The 15,013-nt window shown below is 38.0% G+C and overlaps 1 protein-coding gene across 2 annotated transcripts in view; it reads left to right on the top strand.

The window, feature by feature from the left end:
• LOC125228352 (mitogen-activated protein kinase ERK-A) overlaps positions 1 to 15,013 on the top strand; it is a 141,451-nt gene that overhangs the window by 67,980 nt on the left and 58,458 nt on the right. The window lies entirely within an intron of this gene.

The raw sequence follows: 15,013 nt of genomic DNA, 5'->3' as shown, positions 1-15,013 counted from the left end.
TAAATGACTACTTAGAAATAGGCTATTTCCAGGCGGGTGTGCCTATCGAAGGTGTTTCTTGAAATACGGGGGTACGTACACGTGAGGGGATATTTTATTCAAGGTGATCGTGGTTACTTCCGCGGCGCGCGCCTGTATTAAATCACCCTGTAACATGTTTTCGTTGTTATGGTAATGTCCGAGTTTTCCGATAAATAAGTAGCAGGGAAAACACATGCTTATATTTTAGTCTGTATACACACACATATATTTATATACATATATATAATAATAATAATATATCTATGTATGTATATAGTCAACGTTAAAATATAACCTAATTGTACATTAAATTCAACATATGACAGAGAGAAGTAGGTAACAGTGGGGTTTATTGGTTTTGGTTTTATATAAGCAAAATCTAATATTCTTGAGTACCTAATAAATATTCTAGTTATTATGTAATAAACCTGACTGTCGCTTTAATATATTGTCATTTGATGTTGATACGTAGACTTCATATTTATTTTGAGCTTTGTCAAATATTTTACTTCAACTTTATTCGAATTGTATTATTAAGAATACAACAAACTTAGGTACTTACCTATATTGTGAAACTCGAATCGATTCATTGTGACTTGTCACACTTGCTAGAACCTAGTGTGATATTATATCGAGAGTCGGACTAAGCTTAGACGGCAACGATTTTGATAGCCCAGCCTGTGCAATGGTTAACTAAACGACACGATTGCATAGGTTTGACGTTTCAAATAACTGTTGCATCGGCGAAGCTATCAACGTCCCTTGATGTGACTCCAACACATGTACCTAAAGCCTGACCAGAAATATATGACTATGCGCCATGTTGCGGAATTCATTAGAACTATTTTCTTCATACTATTTTATTTTATTTTATTTCAAAACAAATTACACAGTATTACAGTGAGACACTAAGGCACTGTGCAATGCATAAAACATCATACTATATTGTTAATACTTAGTGTAATAACGTTAACATAATAAACTTAATAACTAACTGAAGACACCCGATCATCCATCGTTGCAAAACCTCAGACATTCATCAACCTTCCATCTACTGGCAAAAACGTCACAGTCAGGTGCTGATTTGAGAAGCGCATTATGGTACTTCAAAACGCGAACTAAGGGTGAGTTCCTGTACGCTACAGTGCGCGCTTTGGGAACTGCTAGCAAGTCACGAGTTATACTGAACTGTCAACCCATACATCAGATAACAGCGTCCTCCTGACAATTGTCATATATTTCTGGTCACTTGGTCAGGCTTTAAATTCACACCTGACAATAAAATATCACTTACTTATGTGACGATGACAAATGTCTTCTAGAATAACTTACTCATGATCTTAATCTAGAACCACGATCCACATTTCCACGTAATTTCTGCCTTTACACGAATGTATTACATTTCGTACGCGATTTAAATCACCGCCGATCATAAGGTGCCGTGTCGAGATTACAGTAATGTGCTCCATAAGGCGTTTACTTATGTTCTCCTCGCAATATTATACAAGACTGATTTTAGTAATTTATCAGACTTATGAATTTATGTTATGTTATGGTTAATTTGGAAGATTTCGGGTAAATAAGGATTTGTAACATTGGTAGATTTAGATCTCGCCAAAGGCGTAGAAACCCCAATAGTGAAAAACATTTAGGTTCAGTTGCTTCACAGTTAACAAGTCAATGACACATTAACGTCACGCAGCAGAAGTATGGAAATGCCCATACAAAAAATTTGCGAACGCTAAATTGTGTAACAGACGGACGGTTTGGTGCAACCGACCCTTAATAGATCTTCAAATTGTTTATCGCTACATTTGAAAACAATTCAATACTTAATCCGCGAAAAAAATAGGTAGCTAATCATAGAATTTGGTCACAACATTTCACCAGAATCGATTGAGAATTGCGGTCCGTCGAGAAGAATATCCGGATATACCTACTGGATAAACCTACGATATCACCCCGGTTAATCACACTTTACTGCCTGTTGCAGGTTTGTTATTATCAAATATGTTCCGTATTTCATTTAGCAGGTATGCATTACCGTCAATCGTAACGTGTTGTGCGTCGTGCCCGGATTATCCTAATGTTTATTCAATGCGCGGGATATATTTCTAAAGTCGTTACAATAAACTTTTATTTTGCAACAAAACGGGACTATAAACGCGTCGTTAGGCTTGCAGCCTTGCACGCTTTTGTTATTTACTTCGAAATTTGCCACAAAGAGAAAATGGACCACCGATTTTATAAAGATTTCAGTAAATCGCGGTAGGCGCTGTATCAGGCCGTAAAGAAAAGATTGAAGTTTTCTCGACTTTAATATGTGTTAATATGATACCTGATGATCATAAACGGTGGCGATTATTGAAAAAGTCACTGGAGTTACCAGCCACCAAAGGCATCACCAATCACCAAGTCACTTGTAGCTCTTTTTCCGTGTATTATCTTTTTTTCTACTTTACCCTAAGCACATATCTCTTACCCAATTCCTTTTCCAAACAATAATAAATCACAAACTCTTCATTTTTACCAATCTCTTGTCACAATCCCAATAGAAACCCCCGGTTGTAACGGAACAGTGAACCGAATAAAAAGATAATTGAATCTGGGCGCCCCGAATATTCCTCCAGTCGGCCGCGTTTCATTCGTGAACTATTCAAAAGCTGAATTGTTGGTATCGCTTACTACTGAATCGCTTGTAACCGTACTATCTTTCCAACTTGGTCGTCCAGGGAACGGTGCTGAATTTACAAACTTGCTACATTGTTTTTTTGTTACTTTTTTAGTAACCTAGCGCTCGTTGGCAGTATATTTGCATTCTAGTTTGCAGAAAGTACTAGAACAAAGCGGGTTTTATATAGCACAATGTATGCTGCAGTAAATACGTTTAAAGAGACTGGGTCGCCTCTCATTAAGCGTAACGAACTCTACTGAGATATCATTCCAAAACTGTTCGTCCAGCAGACTGATTAAACAAACCAGTATATCTAAAGCCATGTCTCCAATTCTACATACATTATTGAAGCACATGAATGGCATGACCTCAAGATAAAGAGTGAATCCTTGCGTTGTTGATGTAGAATTTACTCGTACGAACCAATTTGCTTCCTATGTCTCGTTGTAAACTTTTGAAAACTGCCATCGTGATTCTTGAGCTTTTGACAAATATCATCTAGGTTTAAGGTATTCCAAAAAATTTCATCTTAGTCTTTGTCATCACTTTCCAACAATCAGGACAATCTGATCATAATAATTAGTAAGATATGCTGGTAGGCTACACGAGTAAAAGCCACATAGATATTTATTTCGAGTTCTCGTTACCCAAGCTCGTCGAAAGCGTCGCTAGCGCTCCCTCAACTAATGGTAACGCTCGGCTGAAATTCAAGCATGACGAACGCTTTACTGCGCCACGTCCACTTCATACGACATTAAATGTGAGCTCGGCTTTATGTGCAAATTATGTTTGACCGTGCTAGATTTTAGTGACGAACAGATTACAGCGGGGTTAGTGTAGCGTTGTAACAAGATACACGGTGACTCATCAGTGGCAATAGATACTGACTTATTTTAGAGGATAAAACCCGATATGGGAATCTCATAATTTTTTTCGTGAAAATCGAGAACAAAATGTAATTAACCCAAAAATGTTTTCATCAAATCAAATCAGACAGTGAAAATAAGACCGTGGAGCAGCTGCGAAAACTCATAAGTGAAAAATTAAAACCTCAAAATTCACCACAAAAAACAATGTCAAACAACGACACAAATATCAAACCTTTTGATGGCTCGAATTGGGAAGCATTCGAAAAACAATTACAGTGCTTAATTTTACTAAATGACATACCAGAAGAAAAGAAAGTGCCACTACTAATAACAAAATTAACCAGTACCGTTTTCGACAACATTCTGAACATATGTGAACCAGCGTCACCATTGAAAAAGACTTATGATGAGTTGTGCAGTCTTCTTAAGACAAACTACACAAATACAAAAGCTCCATCAATCAACAGAGTCGAATTTAGGAAGAGGAATCAAGCAGCTAGTGAATCAATAGATCAATATATCACAGAATTACGGAAACTAGCCAGAACATGCGGATTCAAGGATATAGAAGATCAAATTAAGGAAAAATTTATTGACGGAATAACTTCAAATGTCGTTAAGTTTGAACTATTGAAAAATGCTGATTTTACACTAGACAAATTAGTGATTTTGGCTCGCAGTATTGAGGCCGCAGTGAAAACATCTGGTACAACAGAGAGTACAGAATCAAAGAATGTGACACCAATGTTTAAGAACTCCGTTAACTATAAAAACACAAATAGCAACAGACGAGGGCAGGGCCGTGGCGGAACAGCAAGTGGAAATGCAAGAATGTGCTATTGCTGTGGAAAAACTAATCATATACGTTCAGAGTGCTCACTACAAAAGAAGTATTGTTCGGAGTGTGGAAGACAGGGTCATATTTAGAATGTGCCCGAACAATAAAATGCGACGGTCCACTAACATAGTCTCGACGGACACACAAAGAGTACAAGAAGACAGCAATGAAGATTTTTTGGATGGCTCATTACAACCTTTGTTTCAGGAGTATGAAGTAAAATCATTAGGTGTAAGTAAAATACGCCCACAATACTTAACCTTAGATGTAGATGGTATAAATATAGAGTTCGAGCTAGACACTGGGTCTGAGGTTACTGTAATACCCATTAATTATGTAAAAAAATATTTTCCACAGAAAGAAATAATAAAATGTAACACAATTTTCAAAAATTTTGATCAAAGTTTATCTCTACCCATGGGTATGATTGAGGGCCTTAAAGTAACATTTAACGACATTTGTATTAAAACCACTAGCTTTGTGGGAAAAGAAGTGACACCCTGTATATTAGGTAGGGATTGGTTATACCTACTAAAGCTATGGCCACTTAACTTAGATGCCCTACAGAAAATATCACAGAACTATAATACTCAAGAATGTAATTTTAAAACTGTTTCAGAGGCAGAACAACTAATTAGAAGGAAGTTCGCAGAAGTATTCTCTCCCGGCTGGGGAAATTTTCAAGGAGAGGAAATAACTTTAAAATTGAAACCAGGTGCAACTCCCAAATGTCTTCCAGTAAGGCGGGTGCCTTTTGCACTTCAAGACAAGGTAAAAGGTGAAATCTCTAGATTATTGGCTAATGGAAGAATAGAACCAATAGAACACAGTCAGTGGGGAACCCCAGTTGTTCCAATTTTGAAACCAGATGGGTCAGTGCGCCTATGTGGGGACTACAAATTAACCGTTAACCCTAATCTGGAGATTGATCATTTCCCATTACCACATGTAGACGAAATATTTAATTGTTTAAAGAATGGAAAATACTTCTGCGAACTTGATCTGAAAGAGGCTTATTTGCAAGCCCCATTAAGTGAAAAGTCACAAGAATGCACTACAATTGTGACAGAGTCAGGAACATTTAAATACAAATACCTTCCATATGGTGTGAACACCGGCCCTGGGTCTTTCCAAAGATTAATGAGTCACAAATTGGCGAATATTCCTAATGTAATAGTGTTCATAGACAATATATATTTGTCAGGCAAAGACCTTGAATCCACTTTTGACACATTATGTAAAGTCCTAGAAAAATTAAAACAGTGTGAATTCAAACTGAAACCTGAAAAATGTAGATTTTTTCAAAATCATATTGATGTGTTCAGTTATAGAATTAATAGTGATGGAATAAGTGTAATTAAAAAAAATATTGACCCCCTGCTGAGAACACCGCCGCCAACAAATTTGACGTTATTAAAATCATTTCTAGGTAAAATTAACTATTATTCGCGCTTCTTAAACAACATGGCTAGCATTTTGACACCTTTGTATGAGTGTACAAAGAAAAATAAATTTGAATGGACTCCTCAGTGTGAACAAGCATTTAAAACAATAAAATTAAAACTAGCTTCAGTTCAAAATTTGAGACACTATGATCCGGATTTGCCATTGATCCTAACATGTGACGCTTCAGATGTTGGAGTGGCAGCGGTGATCTCAAACAGGGAAACAAATGGCACTGTAAGACCAATTGCATTTGCCAGTAAAAAATTAAGTGAAACAGAAAAAAGGTATTCAGTAATAGATAAGGAAGCGTTAGCAATCATATTTGGTGTGACAAAATTTTATAACTACACTTATGGCCGCAGTTTTGAACTGGAAACAGACAATGCAGCTTTAGTCAGAATATTTGGACCTAACAAGTCAATACCAAAACTGGCTGCTAAGAGATTACAGCATTACGCAATATTCTTGTCAGCATTTAAATATAAGATAAGACACATTAAAACAAACCTTAATCCAGCAGACTATATGTCCCGTACTGTCGAAGACTGTCATAATGATGTAGAGTTACATAAATTGTGTCAAGAAGGGGATTTAGGGAATATATTTTATACAAACAGTTGTGAATTAGAAGTAGTGGATTGGAAGCTAGTAAAGAAAGAAACAACAAAGGATTGTAATCTGAGCACTGTAATACGTTATTTAGTAGATGGATGGCCAAGTAAGGAAATGTTGGACAAGGACTTATTGCCTTATTTCAACCGAAAGGATGAAATTAGTACTGATAGAGGTTGTCTATTTTGGGGCTACCGAATCATAATTCCACATTCTATACAGAATAAGGTATTACAGGAGACACATAAAAGCCACTTTGGCATTGTAAAAATGAAAGAGATAGCTCGGTCATACTTTTGGTGGCCTGAACTAGATAAACAAATTGAACAAATAACAAAAAACTGCATAGCTTGCCTAAGTAATAGTAAAAACCCAACAAAAATTGTAAAATTATGGCCAGTGGCGCCATCTACGTGGTACAGACTTCATGCCGATTTTATTGGACCATATAAAAAAAATGTTTCTAGTAATCATTGATAGTTACTCAAAATGGGCAGAGGCATTTATTATGAACGATATAACCTCGAAAACTACAATAGAAGTTTTTAAAAATGTATTTTCTAGGTATGGTTACCCACATCAGCTAGTTACAGACAATGGCACAAGTTTTACCAGCTCAGAATTTCAGCAGTTTTGCAATTCTGCTCAAATTAAACACACATTCTCACCACCATATCATCCAGCGACAAATGGCGCTGCTGAAAAATTTGTAGAGACTTTTAAAAGCCATATAACTAAAATAATGGACAGTGGGTACAGCATGACAGCAGCAATGAATCTATTTTTATCAGATTATCGCTCCACGCCACACAAAAGTAACGGCGTGACGCCAGCTAAATTAATGCTGGGGAGAGAGCTTAGGAACAGATTTTCATTGCTGCGACCACCCCCAGTATCAGACGTACAGTATGAAAATAAAATTAAACAAAATAACTATAGCAGTGGTCATCGCAGCGTAGATTTCAAAATAGGACAAAGTGTTATGGTTAGAGATTATCGACAAGGTTACAAACCCTGGATTAAGGGGATTATAGTGCAGGAGTCTGTACCCGGAGCAACTTATTTGATTGATGTCAATGGCTCAGTTTGCAAAAGGCATGTCAATCAAATGCTTGAATGTGGAGAACAAGAAGTAGAATAAATTAGGTTTTTGATTATATTTTGCAATATTACCTTTAAGATAGGATTAATATTATTTAAGTATTAAAGGCGGGGAGAGTGTGAGAACGCATTCTAAGTGAACGCAGCTAATGTTATCTCCTTCTCACGGGTCGTGCTCTCTCTCTCTTCCCTAAGCTAGAAATTAATGGCCGACTGGGATTTTGTAACTTTTAATAAAATAAAGTTCTTATTAATTAATTAGCCTTTACTTTAAAAAAAAGTTTACTTTAAAAAAAAAAACTGACAGGTTTACAACGAATGTCGCTGATTTTATTTAATTTATAAAAATACATATTTTTGACCAACATGGCGAAAAAGTAACCAATTTTTAACAAATCAGCACCTTTTTTACGATAATATATGATCGCAGAATTTTCTGACGTCGCAAACAAGATATACCTACCAATTCCTCAGTTTTCTTGAGATTGACATATTCCGCTGTCAAATCACCGATGTTTCTGCATTTCAAGTAAAATAGTTATGGTCTCCTTAAAAATGTAGACTGCCCCGACCAGCACTGAACCGCGGGCGGCCAAAGGCCTAGCATCCGCCGCGGCCTGCGACGGCGCACCGCAGTCCTACTGCCAGCCGTGACAGCTACCAAAATAGTGACAGACGTTTGTTTTTTATATATAATATTGTGTTTTGTGGTTTTTTCAGTGTTAATAGGTATTTATTTTTAGTCATAGTTATATTTTTACATAGTTGTATTTCTAATGTACTTAGTTTTTAAATTCTCATGCAGGCCGCGACCCAATCTGGTGATAGCACGTCTTCCACTATCCATCCTTGTCCGTTGTGTTCAAAAACCTTTGAAACTAGCCGTGGCTTAAATATCCATAAAACCAAAATCCATCGTAATGCTCTCAGCCAGAATAATTCTCCGCTTATCCTAGCCAATACACCACCTATTCATCATCATCCGTTCCATATCCGCCTCAGTAATCTTAAACAAAACGTCCCAGTAGTAAAACGTATCCCGCGCGGTGCCCGAATCTCGGTAGCAACCCATCTTAGCCACCTCATAAAAAAGTGTTGTGATGCTAACACTACTGAGGATTGGCACAATCTCCTTTTGTTTCCTTACGTTATATTACATGCAAAAATAAACAACGAAAACATATCTCTAACTCAAAAGATTAAAAATAATTGCAATAACTTTTTACTTCCTTCAACCTCAACCACACCTAGACATCTTCCTAAAAACTACAACGAAATCAAATCCATTGAAAATAAAATCACAGAGGGAGACCTGAAAGGCGCCGCTCGCCTTCTTTTTCTAGCGACGTGCTGTCTCCAGATAACCCAGATACCTTTTTGGCCCTACAAACTAAACATCCCCCAGCTCCCGCGACCCCCTACTTTTTCGACCCTCCAACAGCAACGGAGTCCTGTTTGCAGACGAAAAACATTGAAGTATTCAATGCCATTTGCTCTTTTAAAACCGGGTCTGCGGCAGGACTCGATGGCCTCAGCCCACAACATCTAAAGGATTTGACATGCCCGTCCTTAGGGGACGTCGGCGAACAATTAACCAATAACATCACGAAATTAATAAACAAAATGTTCACAGGAAATATTAACTCGGAAATTGTACCCATTTTATATGGAGCAAATTTAATAGCTTTAACTAAAAAGGATGGAGGGGTGAGGCCAATTGCTGTTGGTGCAACACTTCGCCGTTTAGCATCCAAAATTGCCGTTAGACATATCTTTCCAAAATTGCAAAAGTCTTTCGAACCGACTCAATTAGGCTTTGGAATCAAAGGAGGTTGCGAAGCCGCCGTGCACGCCCTCCGCACATTCCTTAGCGACGACCAATGCGAAGTTTTGCTCAAAATTGATGTCAAAAACGCATTCAATTCTTTGGACAGAGATACCTTGTTGGCAGAAGCCAAATCTAACATTCCCGAAATTTATAACTATCTTCTCCACTGTTACGCAGATCCAACGAAATTAATGTACCGAAAAAACGAATTATCGTCAGAAGTAGGCTGCCAACAAGGAGATCCCCTGGGGCCAGCAATTTTTAGTTTGGCAATAAATCCTATCATCCAAAATTTGAAATCTAAATTTAATGTTTGGTACTTGGATGACGGGACCCTAGGAGGCGACGCCGACACTGTACTAGCCGATCTTACAGTGATCATCCAAAGATTTAACTCCATTGGCCTACAACTAAATTTTGATAAGTGTGAATTATTCATTCAAAATTCCTGTATTAACAAAGATGACGTTGTTCAAAAATTCAACTCTCTCGCGCCTAATATAAAGTTACTCGACAAGAGTAACCTTTGCCTCCTAGGATCCCCCATCTTCGAAGAAAATTTTCCTAGTTATGTTCAAAATTGCGTTTCCAAATTCGAAGAACACTCTCATCGTTTGCTCCAAATTAGCCCTCACTACGCTTTGACTGTTATAAGGTTTTGCCTATTCGTCCCGAAATTAACTTATGTGCTTCGCTGCTGCACCCTTTGGAAAAATCAAAATCTTCTTTCACAAATAGATATTATAATTAAAATTAACCTAGAATCCGTCCTAAATATAAAACTCAGCGAGCAGTCTTGGACCCAGGGATCCCTTCCCATCCGGCACGGTGGGTTAGGGATCCGCAAAATTTCCAGTGTGGCATTACCAGCTTTTTTGTCGTCAGCTCATAGCTCGTCCAGTCTCATAGGAAAAATCCTACGAACAAACTGTGAGGCTGCGGGCTTGGCTGACGCCAAAAATGCTTGGTCAATTGCTTGCCCCGGTCAAAATTTTCCTGAATATCCAAATTCTCAAAGGAGCTGGGACGACATTATATGTAAATTGACCGTTAGTTCCCTCCTAGCCCAATCCGACACTGAGGGACGAGCCAGACTCCTAGCAGCTGGAACCAGCGAAGCAGGGTTCTGGCTCCATGCACACCCTTCACCAAATTTGGGCACATTTTTAACCCCCGATACTCTTCGTATTTCAGTTTCTCTTCGTCTTGGGGTCCCGGTCTGCGCCCCCATCGCTGCCCCTGTGGCCATGAGGTTGACCGACTTGGGCACCACGGGCTTTCCTGCCAACGAAGCGCTGGCCGCTTCTCGAGGCATGCTGCCCTCAACGACGTGATCCGCCGGTCTCTTGCGTCAGTCAATGTGCCGGCCCTTTTAGAGCCGACCGGCATATCTAGGACGGACGGTAAGAGACCGGATGGGATGTCGTTGGTTCCGTGGAATATGGGACGGGTGCTGGTTTGGGACGCAACTTGCGTTGACACACTGGCCCCGTCTCATCTCCACCGAACCTCTGTGAGGGCAGCGGCAGCAGCAGAGGCGGCCGAGAAAATAAAGCTAGGAAAATACAGCGGTCTCGGCGCCGAATATATTTTTATTCCATTCGGCGTCGAGACCCTTGGTCCGTGGGGCCCTGGCGCTCTGAGTCTCTTCAAGGACTTATCGAAGAGACTAAGAGACGCCACCGGCGACCGAAGAGCTGGCAGCTTCCTCGCTCAGCGTATTAGCTTGACAATCCAGCGAGGAAATGCTGCCAGCGTCTTCGGTACTATGCCACAGGGGCCGTTTTTAGATTTACTTTAGTTTAATTTTAGATTTATTTAGTTTAATTTAATTTTAATTTTAATTTTATTTTAAGTTTAATTTTAGATTTAATAATTTAGTTTTATTGTAAGATAATTTTATGTTTTACAAACACATGTATAACAGATTTGTAATAAAGTACTATTAAATTAAGTTTACATTAGCCTTTATTTGATATATCACAAAATCATTTCACTGAAATGGCCAAATTAAAAAGGCAGTATTCTTGCTTTATGTTTTCTTTCGTTAAATAGATTAAATTAAAACAAATGACATTCATTCATATCATCATAATTAAACTTGTCCCAAAATTTAATTAGTGGAAGATGACAACGAAAAATGAGAATTAATTGCAGAATAAGGATTTAAGAAGGGTATGAAAAATTCAGGAAGGAAAATGTGAGTGACAGAGATTTAATGAAAAAAGTTATGCCGTACTACGACGATCTTGAATTTAGAGCAAGCAGATTATTATCGTCGAATAACATATACGTTGTGAGTTGTGATTGATGTGAACCAAGTCGCAAACATAATAGAGACTTTATGTAGCAAATTAGTATTCATGGAAAACAACACAGATACCCACAGGCTCCAGCATTTGATCGCACTGGAATTCCGTTTCCTAGCTAGTACATTTACATAAAAACCTATTTGACGCAGTGAAACGGGCCATTAATTCTTATTTAAACATTTATTTAGGGCTTGGGTCGTTGCATAAACGATGGAGATGACACGAAACGATACCATGTTTATAATGAATTGTATATAGGAGCACTTTGTCACTCCGGCTATTAAACGATATGCTAAATTCTCGATTAACGCAATCCATTACTCGTAAGAGTCGTGAGACAAAACTTATGTCTCGAGTCGCCCTTATACAGGATTTGAAACGTCGTGATGTACTTCAAAATCGCTATACAGTAATCCTTAGGGCTGGCCAGGGGTCGCCACAAGTATCAGAAATACATTACTTGAAACTTCGACCCTGGTCAACGTGACCCGTTTGGCCTACTAGCTCAGATACCTTCCGCGATAGCAGTGGACGCTGGTTCGATTCCAGCGAGGGTAACTTGTGGCCTTGGTCACTGTTTCTTAGGTTATTGCATTTATTTAAGTTTATAAATTTTATAATCCGTTAGATTAGAACACTTACTAATTCAATTAAAAAATATAAAAGAAAAAAAAACGAAAAATAACTTTATTGAGGGATATACAGACGGCAACCCGGTTAATAATTGAACATATTTTGATCAAATACACTTATCTTTTATATCGTATGTAATACACAAAACGCTTTGAAGCCTTATTTTACGTGAAATTATTCTATTATCTCTTTGTTTAGCTAGGTCCTGTTTATCCTAGCCGTTCGGGATTGTGCGGGCCCTAGAGGTTCAAAATCAATTATTATATTCTCTTATACAGTACTAGCTCTGTTGCGGGCAGCGGATCTCCGCTATACAGCTATAAGCACTAGTCGGGAAAGGAAATTGAGTGTCAACGCTATACAATGTTCTCGCTTTCCCACTATTTTCGCTTGTTTATTACAGATAATCAAGTTTCTCCGTGCAGGAAATAGCTATTCTTGCTTGAAATACAAATACTGATAGCACTGAAACCTTAGTCGCACCTAGTAAATTACCCTGTCTCTATTCGCAAAGCTCGATCAGTGCTCTACGGGTCCAGTATAACAACGCCTTCAGGGTGCTGTTGCGGCTGCCACGCTTCTGTAGCGCTTCGGGTATGTTTGCGGACGCTCAAGTAGACGGTTTTTATGCCACATTAAGAAAGCGTGCCGCAGCAACGCGTAGCAGAGTGTTTGGCAGCAGCAACGGTATCCTGGGTGCGATAGCGGGCCGGCTTGATAGTCGCTATTCGGCTATATGCAACACTGGTCGAACCTGCACCTCTCCCTAGCCAATTTTGAAAAATAGTATATAGTAATTAGGCACTAAGGAAATTAACATAGTGGTAGTATTAGGTTTAAGTATTAACCTTGTATGGATTTTGTGGTCCGAAATAAATGATTTTTATTTTATTTTATTTATTTTATTTTATTTGTTGTGTTTGTTTGTTTTATTTGTCTATTTGTCCTTCCTCTGCCTGAAACACAGGAACTATCCTAGCTCAGGCCTTTGTATAAAACATCTCTTATATGTATAACAATTCTTAGCCTTTAAGAACAATCACTGTACAATTATGTTTTTATTAATACATTATTTGTATTTGTATTTAAAGAGACTTCGATGAGCGGAATATTGGTAAAGCTCGGTATGAAGTAATTTCTAATTTTACTTGCCATTGCTTTGACTTTCCTATTTCAGAAAATATATTGGATATCAATCAAATTGGCTCAATCTATGCCTCTTCTATTGGCAGATGTACTTGGAAATAAATTTGTTTCCTTTCCAACTTGTGTCGCTAAGGGACCCAATTTGGGCTACAGCAAACACTCCTATTTAGACTTCTATTATTAGTTTTTCGGCGGATTGACGTACTAAGTAAAGCTAACGGATGAGAAAACTTTCGATTTGCATAGTTGATTTACCTGTCAACTGACGTGACTGTCATGTATGGGACGGTCGACCTCGTAAGTCTCGGAATAAAATATGTGGTCAAAGATATAAAAGGGTATATTAAAGAACCGGTGTATCATACGAGTATTGAGTACATACACCGGTCATGAAATTAGTTAATCTTCGCTGGGCTCAGATGTTCTTGATGGTGGTAAATGATAAGCGGACTGTAGTTTAAAGCTGGTTTACTCCGAATTATGAGAAAGAACAAAGAAAGTGGTACAGTGAATTGTCGTTGTAGAGCGGAACAAGCGAAACAGAACAAACCGTAAGTTTTTGAAAGCTCAAAGCTGTCAAATTTGAATTTAAATTGTAAACATTGCCATAGGTGAAATTAATGAAATATGAATAAACAGGAACAATGCAACTGCCGTAGAAGTTCAATCATGGAGTAAATATTTATATGTATTTAAGCAAAGTGTTTTATTCTTTACTGAATTCGATTTTAAAGTTATGGTCAGCTATTCTCGGTATTATTAATTTTATTTTTGTATTAAATTTTTTTGCAGTTGTCATGTGACATTTCATAGTATTAAGTTTATTAACCCTTAAATTGTTTTTGTCCGTTTTGAATGACGTAATTTGCATATATAAAACTATAGGTCCATTCTATAAGAAATTCTAGCTTTTAGCATATTTACATACATGTTTTATAAGACTGTTTGTTTCTCATTAAAAAAAATGCAGCGTATACATATAAATATTTTCTATTGAAAAAAAAAAAATCTGTTATTGACGCCAAGTTGAAATCAGCAGAATAAAACAAATAATTGAAACTTATGCCGTTTTGGAGCTTTATTACATATGCAATTATCAAAATGCTTTCCTTGAAAATGTATAGTCTATACGTGATTATCTAATACTTACCCAAAACTGAAATCAAACTGTTCTGCGTAGTCATTAGTTCAGGGAAAATGATCCTAAACGAGCGCGTTTGAGTATCGTCCCGTAATCTAATCTCACTTGCCATCATTTCCGCAGTATTCTATTGTCTTATCGCCCGCCGGCGGGCTCAGGGTAACTAGCCAACTTCACAATCTCTTACGACTCGGAAGCGTATCTCTCCCTATCGCTCTTCCGTAGTAGCAGGATAGAGCCCGACTGGGTTTCGATTTTCGATCGCCACGTAGCGTCAACCATTGTCACTTCGGCTAGGCCGGCTGGTTCTTATAACTTTAGCCCCAAGGGTCGTAAGTTGTATTATTGCCGTTACATTAGCTACTAAAAGAAAAGTCACTGTTTAAACAGCC

Source organism: Leguminivora glycinivorella, chromosome 7 (genome assembly GCF_023078275.1).
Source record: "Leguminivora glycinivorella isolate SPB_JAAS2020 chromosome 7, LegGlyc_1.1, whole genome shotgun sequence".
NCBI lineage: Eukaryota > Metazoa > Arthropoda > Insecta > Lepidoptera > Tortricidae > Leguminivora > Leguminivora glycinivorella.
Note: the sequence above shows the minus strand (reverse complement) of the source record. Positions and strands in the feature narration are given on the sequence as shown.